The sequence below is a fragment of the Centruroides vittatus genome, unplaced genomic scaffold (genome assembly GCF_030686945.1).
Source record: "Centruroides vittatus isolate TY-2023 unplaced genomic scaffold, ASM3068694v2 contig_1074, whole genome shotgun sequence".
Lineage (NCBI taxonomy): Eukaryota > Metazoa > Arthropoda > Arachnida > Scorpiones > Buthidae > Centruroides > Centruroides vittatus.
Window position 1 is genome coordinate 2263951 of NW_027120692.1, and position 10761 is coordinate 2274711.

At 35.5% G+C, this 10761-nt stretch overlaps 7 non-coding genes across 7 annotated transcripts; 4 read left to right on the top strand and 3 right to left on the bottom strand.

Annotated features, from left to right (window-relative positions):
• Positions 1-4569: 4569 nt before the first annotated feature.
• Positions 4570-4660, top strand: TRNAI-UAU (transfer RNA isoleucine (anticodon UAU)). The gene is given in 2 exon segments: positions 4570-4607; positions 4625-4660. It is a non-coding gene; the product is annotated as a tRNA-Ile (tRNA).
• Positions 4661-4980: 320 nt separating this feature from the next.
• Positions 4981-5053, bottom strand: TRNAV-AAC (transfer RNA valine (anticodon AAC)). Its single transcript has one exon. It is a non-coding gene; the product is annotated as a tRNA-Val (tRNA).
• A 1526-nt stretch (positions 5054-6579) lies between these two features.
• Positions 6580-6652, top strand: TRNAV-AAC (transfer RNA valine (anticodon AAC)). The gene has a single exon. It is a non-coding gene; the product is annotated as a tRNA-Val (tRNA).
• A 278-nt stretch (positions 6653-6930) lies between these two features.
• TRNAI-UAU (transfer RNA isoleucine (anticodon UAU)) lies at positions 6931-7021 on the bottom strand. Its single transcript is given in 2 exon segments — positions 6931-6966; positions 6984-7021. It is a non-coding gene; the product is annotated as a tRNA-Ile (tRNA).
• A 941-nt stretch (positions 7022-7962) lies between these two features.
• Positions 7963-8035, top strand: TRNAV-AAC (transfer RNA valine (anticodon AAC)). The gene has a single exon. It is a non-coding gene; the product is annotated as a tRNA-Val (tRNA).
• Positions 8036-8355: 320 nt separating this feature from the next.
• Positions 8356-8446, bottom strand: TRNAI-UAU (transfer RNA isoleucine (anticodon UAU)). The gene is given in 2 exon segments: positions 8356-8391; positions 8409-8446. It is a non-coding gene; the product is annotated as a tRNA-Ile (tRNA).
• A 2027-nt stretch (positions 8447-10473) lies between these two features.
• Positions 10474-10546, top strand: TRNAV-AAC (transfer RNA valine (anticodon AAC)). The gene has a single exon. It is a non-coding gene; the product is annotated as a tRNA-Val (tRNA).
• The last annotated feature ends 215 nt before the right edge of the window (positions 10547-10761 follow it).

The following is a 10761-nucleotide window of genomic DNA, read 5'->3' on the forward strand; positions in this document are numbered from 1 at the left end:
AATTATTATTTTAATATTTCTGAACGTTGATAAATTAACATCAATTTTGTATCTTATTTTAAATGCGTTTTAATTTTTTTCAGGATAACTGAATGTAAGATAAACAGATAAAACAGAGAAAAATATTTACATTTAGATTTTTTATGGTTTTTAATATCATTCTTCTATCTGCGATATCCATATAAACATTACGGCAAAATAAATTCGAATATAACATAGACAGCAACAGAATCACAGAAATAAACAATATATATTTTAAATAAATTATCGTGTAGTTCAAAATAAAATAACATTAATTTATAAAAGTAAAAAGGTAGTTTCCTTATTTATAGACGATAATTAGGAGTAATTAGAAGCGTATATTAATACTTAATTTACCGCTTAACTAAGTTTATAATCTATTATTACAATGTTATACTTGTGTAAATTACAAACGTTTCCGTAAAGATTATCATTCAAAATAAATACAGGATAATTTATTATGTAGTAGTTAAATATAAGCTAATCTTAATTATGTGTTTAAATATTTTAATTAAAATATAATAATTATTTTAAGTAACTGTTTTTATTAATTCTATTTAGTTGGATGTTATTTAAGATAAATTTTTTCTTTTAATAAATTAATAAACTAATATAATTTGCATACAAATTTTAGAAAACCAGATTTATAAATCAAAATATTTTATCGGTATTAATTATAAATTGATGTAATGAACTTTAAAACAGCTAAATCTATATTATAAAAATTTACAAGGTTATTTTTGCTGATATGATAAAATAGAGCAAATTTATTTAATAAAAATAATTTATAATATAAAAAATGATTTTTCTGTTACATTATATATAAAATCTTATATTCGTACACATATTTCGTACGAAATTGGTGTACATACTCAGCTATTAATTGAAGGTCAGATGGACGATGTCAGAATTTAACAGCCAATCAGGGTTTTTGTCGAGAGCAGGCTACTCGACAAAAGCACTGATTGGCTGTTATTATAGCCTGGATTATAGTGGCCCTTCTTATCACCTAGCCACTATAATCCAGATTAACTTATGAGCCATTTTTAGGCAATACTCAGAGCGTGGCATATTGAAGAAGCAATGGATACCTGTTACAACATAAAAAAGTTATTTCATAGCGTTATCAAAGTTATTTTCAATAATAGTAATTACTTAAATTTAGAGTTCAATAAATGTAAGGGCTTATATTTTATGATAGTCTTTAGTTTAAATTTAATACAAAATATATGTCTGTAATATATTTGAAAAGGAAAATCATTAAATATACATACACATTAAAATTCGCCCTGCAATTTTGATAAAAAGACTTAAGAGTTTCCTTTTCTGAATTTAATTATATTTGGAAAGGGCTTAATTTATATTTAGAAGTCGAGTTACATCATGAACTTTATATACGTCTTGTATATACTTTTAGTCTGAATCCTAACCGCAGCGCTCCTAGTGAGCAAAAATTCTGCTGTTTCCCAACCAGTTTATCTATTAGTATTGCATTATTTTCATTCGCGACCATGAGTAGCGCCATCTAAGGGCACTCAGAGAAACTAATGCTTAAATACAAGACACGCTGTCACGAATTCTTTAATTTTAACATCTTAATTACGTATTTTTAACGAATCAGAAATTTCAAAAATAATAAAAAATAATTTCTGAAGTTATGCTAAAAATAGCTTTTTTTTTTTTGCCAATTTATCAATATTAAAAATATATACAGAGCTTATTAATAAATATCGATCATTGCAAATATTTGTATTGATGTTCCTTATCCTAAACAGAAAAAAAAATCCATCACCGAGTTGCATAACTTTCCCGGACAGCGTTTAAAACTCGGGGCGCCATCTGTTATAATATTTTATTTTGAAAAATTTTATACTTTTAATTAATATAAAATAGCAAAAAGCTTAATTTTGAGGACAGGGATAAGTTTTACAAAAGAAAAAAAATTGACAAGCTAATGCTAAAAACGAGTAAAATAGTCATTAAATGGAACAATACTCAAGATATGACACACTACTCCCCCTAGCTCCCCACTCCTCGATCTTTAACTGCCAAAATTTAATAGCATTAATCCCCTAATACAAAAACCTCTTTGCAGAATTTCAGAAATTTTCGACAAAAAGTGCCCCCCACACATATACTAATATTCGTACAAACAGGAAAACCTTCTCGAATGTTTTTACATTTTTAGACATTTCAAGGTTTCCTAAGTCCAAAAATGTAAGAATTTTGGGGGTCATTTTTTGACCAAATTTTTACGGATAACAAAAGCTTTAAAAAGAGTGTTAAGCAGTGTACACTTTCCTAAATCCGAATTTCCAACGACGAGAATGTTAAATTCGTATCCTCTCTTTAGAGTTTGCTCTTAGAGAGTATCTATCCCTATCTATTCAGCTTTCTGTCTTTAAAAAGAAATTGGCACGTTGAGGCTTTCCAACAATCGTCATGAAATTTAAGTTAAAAATAGCGAATTTTGGAAACAAGTGGACGAAGCCCCTAGCATTGGAATTATTTATTCGACTAAATTTGCAATTATCGAATTTACACCAAAGAGAACATTTGTTCTGTGACTTATATCTGTTACACAAATTGCAAACGCAGTGATCCGTGGGTTCACTTAGTAAAAATCCGTTTGCGTTTCACTTGTGCTACCCGAACGAAGAAAGTGGTCTCCTATTCTCTGAAGATTTCGCCGAACACACATCGAAGATTCCTGGCTTAATACAAAAAACTAAGTTCTACATGCATTTTGCGTTCTATAACAGTGAATATGTTTATTTGTGCAATGTAGATAATAAAAGTGGTGTGAACGCTTTGTAAAAAGTTAAAGAGAAAATCGAATTTATTACCCGTAAAAAAATCATTTAGTCATGATCAAACGGGCAACGAACTTTTTGTAGAGTATTTTTCATACGAAAGCTCGGAGTTTCATGCACCACACGCAATTGTCAGAAAAATGTAACCCGTCTTCGTCTCCATTCGTAAGGGTGATTATTAAAACATTAATATTATAATACCTATATACGCTACTGAAAAATGAAATAAAGAACACCTTCAATCCATTGTGAGATGGAAATTTTATTTATACAGACACACAGTACAGATAGTATACAATATATAATCATTCGCATGAAGCCATATGCATGTGCGTAAGATCGTTTCAGTACTTTGTACTCCTCTCGAATACCTTGCGATTTCCAGCCGCGCAGGCAACTGCAACTACGATGGTTGTTCTCGTTAATTAGTAAACACCCTTAGAAAACAGGCGCGACTGCAGCCCCGACTAGAAACAAAAAGTTTGTTCTACTCGCGCCGATGGCAAATGCGCGTCCAACCAGCAAACGCCTTTGTGGTACGTCATACCATAGCAACATTAAAAATAGTTATCATTATGGCGGAAAGTAAGAAGATTGATACTTTTACAGAATCGACATTGTTGAGCTTATTCAGGCTCACGAACACCTGTGGGATTTTAATTCTTTATTTAATCGAAGATTTTATCTCTTTGTGTATTCTCACCAGTTCCAATAAAATGGTCGTCTTTTTTCTCTTATTCATTGCAGAAAAGGAACTGCTTTCCATTTTAATAAAAAAAGTGGCTAAAATTCCGTAAATACGCTGAAGTAGAACGTAAACTGTCGGCAAACTTACGGAAATAGTCAAAAACAAGCTGCTGTAATCTCAACAGATAAGGTCATTCACATACTGGCCACACGCTCGCAGTCAAATAATCAAAAAGTGAAAAAAAAAATTTTCTTTAGTTTTCTTTACCACTGAGGCGCCCACTAGCACTTAGTGCCTGGAGCGGCTGCTCTGTTCGCCCTATGGTAGGGCCGGCTCTGAATGTAACCATAACCGCAACAGCAACAAGCGCGCGCAAGTCGCGCTTGTTGCTGTTGCGGTTATCATTCTGCAGATTGGAGTTTTATGTACTGGACATTCCTCCTGGTAGCGCGGTTTGGCTTGGGTTCTCGCCAGAGTTAAAGACTGGGCCAAACGATGTCCAATCCAGTCCCATATATGTTCAATGATTGTTGCACGAGTGATTTGTAGACGGACGTTGTCCTGTTAAAATTGCACATCTCCTTGTTGTTGTACTGTACAGTACATATGACAACAGAACGGTTTAGATAATGTTCTACATGTACTGTGTTCAATGTTCCTTCTAGAAACACCAGAGGACAACGGATATCGTAGGCCAGCTCGACACTACATACGCAAATAACCATAATTAGTACTGAGGCAGAACCTGCTTACATCACTGAACGCAACAGTTCATCATTTATCCCTCCAAGTGCTTCTTTCTCAATTCCACTGGAGGTGGGTGCACGGTGGTGAGGCGTGAATGAAAGTCTGGCTATGGGAAATGTTCACTTTGCCGTAAATTCGACAATTATGAATTTAGTCTAACGAATTGTTCCACGCTAGGGGCCTCGCTTACTTGTTTCCAAAATTCGCAATTTTTAAAATAAACATCGCAAGCGTCGTTAGGGATCATTTACGTTCACAACGAGAATATTAGTAATTGTTAACGTGGTTGGGAAAGTGACATCCCCAGTGGCGCAATTGGTTAGCGCACGGTACTTATAAGCAGTACTTGTGAGTTATGCCGGGGTTGTGAGTTCAAGCCTCACCTGGGGAATAAGACAACTTTTTTTTTTTAATTACCTTTTGCTATCGGCCAATTAGTTGCGCTGGGCGCTTGACTTTCGCGTATAGTTTTTGCTCTGTTCGCCCTTCATCATAGTGAGCAATCCTCGATTCGGTGTCCGACGCACTTGACATGGGCGTGCAATTCTTACCAATTCGAGCGACTTTAAAGAAGCGCAGAGGTATTTGCAAGCAAGTGAAATGCGTATCGGTAAATTGGTTCAAAACTATAAAAGGGCCGTCTACGGAATGACGGGCGGAGAGTCACATAAAAATCCGCGACGTTTTCCAAAGACGTAAAAAAATTTATCTTGTGCCTGCCAGGGATCAAACCTGGGACCTTCCGCGTGTTAGGCGGATGTGATAACCGCTGCACCACAAGCACTTGCTCTAGCCTCCGCTCAAATCTGATCAATAACGCACCTCTGGATTACGTTCATCGTTCCGACCCGAAAGCATTTCGCCCTGTCAGATTTACATGTTGCGTCGTTAATGAAATTCCTATATATTGGCTCACTGCCTGTAAGTTTCGCGCTGCTGATAGAGATCTCTTGGGGTAAAAGGAACTTTGTAGTTACGAACAACAGAGTTACGATTAAGCTAACGCGGCAAAATCGGTAAATTTTCTCCTGGAATGAAGAAACGAAATATTTGTAGTGTAGTAGGATGTAATAAGTTTGACAATAATAGATACCACAGGAATAGTTTTTTAAAATTTTTTCCTACTACACTACAAATACATACATGGGAATAAAAAAAGACGCAATTAGAAGACAGGCACGGATTAATGCTGTACAAAGGCTTTGGTTTTATTTGTCCATTTTGATTAATTATAAAAGCATTCTAAGGTTTGAGGGATATTTTATTTCTAATAATATCTGTCACTGTCTCTGATAATGCAGTCTGGAAAACACATGTCAATCAAAAGCTTATAGCATGATTCCAATTTCACGGAAGGGTATAACTTCTCAAAATCCATAACAGTACCAATCTCTTCATCCACCAACGATAGATCTTGTAGTTCAGTCACCAGGCTTCGTGGATTCCTAGTAAGAAAATTATTGTTCTCAAGATGTTCTATTAAGAACATATTTAGGCGCTTTTCATGCTTGTAAGTTTGCCCTTTACATTTTTCCACTGCTGATCTAATAAATAAATTGCAATAAATTGTTTTTTCAGTGCTTTAAGGTGTTATTGTGATGATTAGAATTTTTATATGAGTGTTTATTAGTGATATTATATACGTAGCCTGTATCAAAATATTTACATTTCTCATCTGTACACGTGGTAGCAAGAGTTGAGATTTTTCCCTCAAAAATAAAATTTCTAAGAATGAGAGCTTGATTATTTCTTTTACTTTATTTTCTCGCGTTTAACCACCGGCCTTTATTAGTAAAAAAATTTAAATAATGACCTGCTTTTAAACGCGAACACATATGGTATTATATTATTTACAATTAATAAATCCCGCAGTAAAGTCGCAATTTATGAGAAAAACATTCAAAAAAATCAAACATTTACCATGAACAGTGTTTCCTTCAGAAAGTATTCTGGCTATTTTTTTCCAATCTCAGGGACATGGCAAATGCAATTTCCAATTTGATAAAATACAGAAAATCCAAACACTTATCGATAGCGACCTCTCTTTTACTTAGTTTCGGGTGAAAAAATTGTCAATTCTCGAAACAGTAGAAAAAGACAAAGACTTTGCTTTTTAATTACATTATACAAATCAAGTTTAAATTTAATTTCGAAACGCGATGGGCTTGAAAGTTTGGCGTGTGTCAAGTCTTGAATTGTGGCTTAACGACGCGACAGGTAAATCTGACAGGGCGAAATGTTTCCGGGTCGGAACGGAGGACGTAATCCAGAGGCACGTTATTGACCAGATTTCGCCATATACCGGAGCAAGTGCTTGTGGTGTAGTGGTTATCACATCCGCCTAACACGCGGAAGGTCCCAGGTTCGATCCCTGGCAGGCACAAGGTAAATTTTTTTCGCGGATTTTTGCGTGAATCTGCTCGGCGTTCCGTAGATGGCCCTTTAACATTTTTGAGCAAATACATCGAAATGCTCCTCGCTTTCCTGCAAAACATCTGCGTGCATAATCTACGTCGCTCAAATTTGTAAGAATTGCGCACCGGACACCGAATCGACGTTCTCTCGCTATAATGATAGCCGAACAGCGCAAAAAGAATACGCGAAAGCCGGTCGCCCAACCCAACTAATAACGAAAGGAAATTTTAAAAAGAATTTGTCACATTCCCCAGGTGAGGCTTGAACTCACAACCCCGGCATAACTCACAAGTACTGCTTATAAGTACCGTGCGTTAACCAATTGCGCCACTGGGGACCGCTGTTCGCTAAAAGATGTTAACAATTACCAACATTTTCGTTTGTTAACCTGAAACGACACTCGCGATAAGCCAACTCGTAATTAACCTTTCACCTAGCGTCCGTGTGTTTTGTGCGTTCGCTTTCGGCAAAGGTCAGACTCGAGTTTGGAAATAAAAAGCAAAAACAGCGCATCGAGAATCCAACGAAATTTATGTTAAAAATTGCGAATTTTGGAAACAAGTGGACAAAGCCCCTAGTATGGAATAATTTGTTAAACTTAATTCGCAATTGTCGAATTTACAGCAACGGGAACATTTGTTCAATGATTTATTTCTGTTTCATAATCTGCAAGCGCAGTGATGTCTCGACCGCAGGTTCACTCAGTAAAAATCAATTTGTGTTTTACTTGTGGCTATCCGAACGAAGAAATTGCCTCCTACTCTCTGAAGATTTCGCCGAACACACATGGAGGATCCCTGGACTAAATTTGCACGCTTAAAGCGAAGTTCTACATGCATTTTGCATTATATAACAGTGAATATGTTTATTTACACAATGTGGATAATAGTGAAAGTAGTGTGAACGCTTTGTATGAAGTTAAAGATAAACTCGGATTTATTATTACCGTAGAAGAAATCGTTTAGTCATGAACAAACGGGCAATGAACTTTTTGTAATTACGAGTATTTTCCATACGAAAGCGCGGAGTTTCATGCACCAGACGCAATTGTCAGAGAAATGTAATCCCGGCTTTGTCTCCATTCATAAGAATGATTATTAAGTTTAAATTTAATTTCGAAACGCGATGAGCTTGAAAGTTTTACTTGTGTCGAATCGCGAATTGCGGCTTACGACGCAATCGTTAAATCCAATAGGGCGAAATGCTTTCGGGTCGGAACGATGGACGTAAGTCAGTGGTACGTTATTGATCAGATTTGACTATCAACCAGTGGATCGAGTGCTTGTGGTGTAGCGGTTATCACATCCGCCTAACACGCGGAAGGTCCCAGGTTCGATCCCTGGCAGGCACAAGATAAATTTTCTTTACGTCTTTGGGAAGTGTCGCGGATTTTTGTGTGAATCTCCGCCCGTCATTCCGTAGACGGCCGTTTTATAGTTTTGAGCCAATTTACCGAGACGCATTTTACTTGCTTGCAAATACCTCTGATCTTCTTTAAAGTCGCTCGAATTGGTAAGAATTGCACGTCCATGTCAAGTGCGTCGGACACCGAATCGACGATTGCTCACTATGATGAAGGGCGAACAGAGCAAAAACTATACGCGAAAGTCAAGCGCCCCGCCCAACTAATCGGCCGATAGCAAAAGACAATTATAAAAAAAAATTGTCTTATTCCCCAGGTGAGGCTTGAACTCACAACCCCGGCATAACTCACAAGTACTGCTTATAAGTACCGTGCGCTAACCAATTGCGCCACTGGGGATGACGCTTTCCCACTCACGTTAATAATTACCAGCATTTTCGTTTGCGAAGGTAATCGATCCCGAACGACGCTTGCGAGAAGCCAACTCGTAATAAGTAGGGTTTTCGACCTGTATTACGAGTTGGCTTACAAGACCTGTATCAGGATTTGTATTAAATGCATTGTTGCAATTGAAATTGCAAAAAAGAGGAAAACTATAGGCTTATGCTGTTTTTGTAGACTTTCGATCTGCTTTTGATATCGTTAATCATAAAGTTCTATGGTCTCTATTAGTAAGAATGAGTATGAATAAACAGTTTCTTGGCCTTATAATTGACATACAGTATATTCCAAAGCTCTGCAAGAGTAAAGATTGTAGCGGAATCGACTGATTCATTGGTATTGACATTGAAGTTTTGCAGGATGAGATTCTGAACCTATTGCTTTTTAATTTATACGTTAATGGTTTGATAGTGCGACTTACTAACTCTGACCTACCTTAGATTTCTCTCTTTTATCAAGTTGATTTACATGTACTAATGTAGGCTGACGACACTGTAATTCTTGCTAATACTCCACAAATGTTACAAAAGAAAATTACAATTCTAGAGGAATTCTGTTTTGACTATGAATTAACTTTTAAGTGTTTCAAAAATAAAAGTGGTAATGTTTATTAAAAAACCATCACCCAAAGAGGATGGTTTTTTTTAATAATCAGCCTATACGAGTCGTTTCGAATTACATCGCAGCAGATATATGTATCTGCTGGTATTATTTTCATTTTCTGAACAGTTTTTGCAGGCTAAAAATTATAGTATTCATAAGGCTAAAATGGTTCAGGGTTCTATGTGGCCTATTCTTTCAAAAGTTAAAATTAATTCCGCTCATATTTATATAAAATTATTTCACTGAATGATTTCATCTGTACTTTATGCTGCTCCTGTACGGGCAAGTACTTATCGCGATAAAATGGAAATTGTTCTTGCTTTATATCTTCAAAACAATTTTTTGTTATACCATAAAATTCCAGCTTATATGTTGCGATTGGCGTTTGGTGTTTGTAAAATATCGGTATTAATAATAACAGCAATAGTTTTTTCTGGATTAGACTGTTGAAACTACATGATATCAGTTATATTAAAGAAGCGTAGGTAAAGAAACTGTAAAAATTATGATTAATGACGGATAATTATACATATATCTGGACATTGACATCGAAAAACCTGTCTCAAGATTCTCATTTGATCGAAAGTTATCAAACATTAATTATAAAAGTGTTGTTGCGAACATAGCATACAAGAAGATTGGTCGTTGTTGTAAAAGAACAAGCATTTTCAATTGTATCGTATTTTTAAAACAATTTATTCAATATGTGTGAGGATTATTTGTTTATAGACATAAATTAAAAGGATTAATTCTACAGCCGAGATGCGGTCAAAATTATATTTTAATGTATGACAGTAGACTAGTAATAGACTCTCAGAGAATTTGCATTAACTCTAGTTTGCAAACGTATCGAACTTGGGAACATGTGTTCTTTCATTTTGTATCAAAATTGAAACAAATAGGAAAAAGTATTTGACAGGATTTAAATCCTGAAAAGATAAAATTAATTTATCGCGTTTTTCAAAAAATGATTATTTTTGTGTATGTTATCATGTACTAAACTATTTAATTAATTAGTTAAATTTTACTAATTTCAGATTTACATTAAAAAATATTTTAAAATGATTATTATTGTGTAGTACTAAGCTATTACATTAATTTGTTTAATTTCACTAACTTCAGTTTTTATGTAATACTTTAATCCCCTTGTAACAAACTAAGGTTCATACAATAAAGAATTGAATTGAATTAAATTAAATATTCGTAAGAATGATTATTGTTTAAATTTAATTTCGAAACGCGATGCGCTTGAAATTTTGGCGTGTGTAGGGTCGTGAATTCCGGCTTAATGACGCAACCGGTACATCCGACGGGGCGAAATGCTTCCGGGTCAGAACGATGGACGTAATCCAGAGGCGCGTTATGTGGATTATCTGGGGCAAGTGCTTGTGGTGTAGCGGTTATCACATCCGCCTAACACGCGGAAGGTCCCAGGATCGATCCCCGGAAGGCACAGCACAGGTTTTTTTCACGTCTTTGAAAAGTGTCGCGGATTTTCGTGTGAATCTCCGCCCGTCGTTCTGTAGACGGCTCTTTTATAGATTTGAGCCAATTTACCGAGACGCATTTTACTTTTTTGCAAAAACCTCCGTGCTTTCTTAAGGATTACTCTGAAGAACTCGGCTTCTACTCTACTATTTTAGATGTGGTTATTTGCGTTTTTGCTGGAA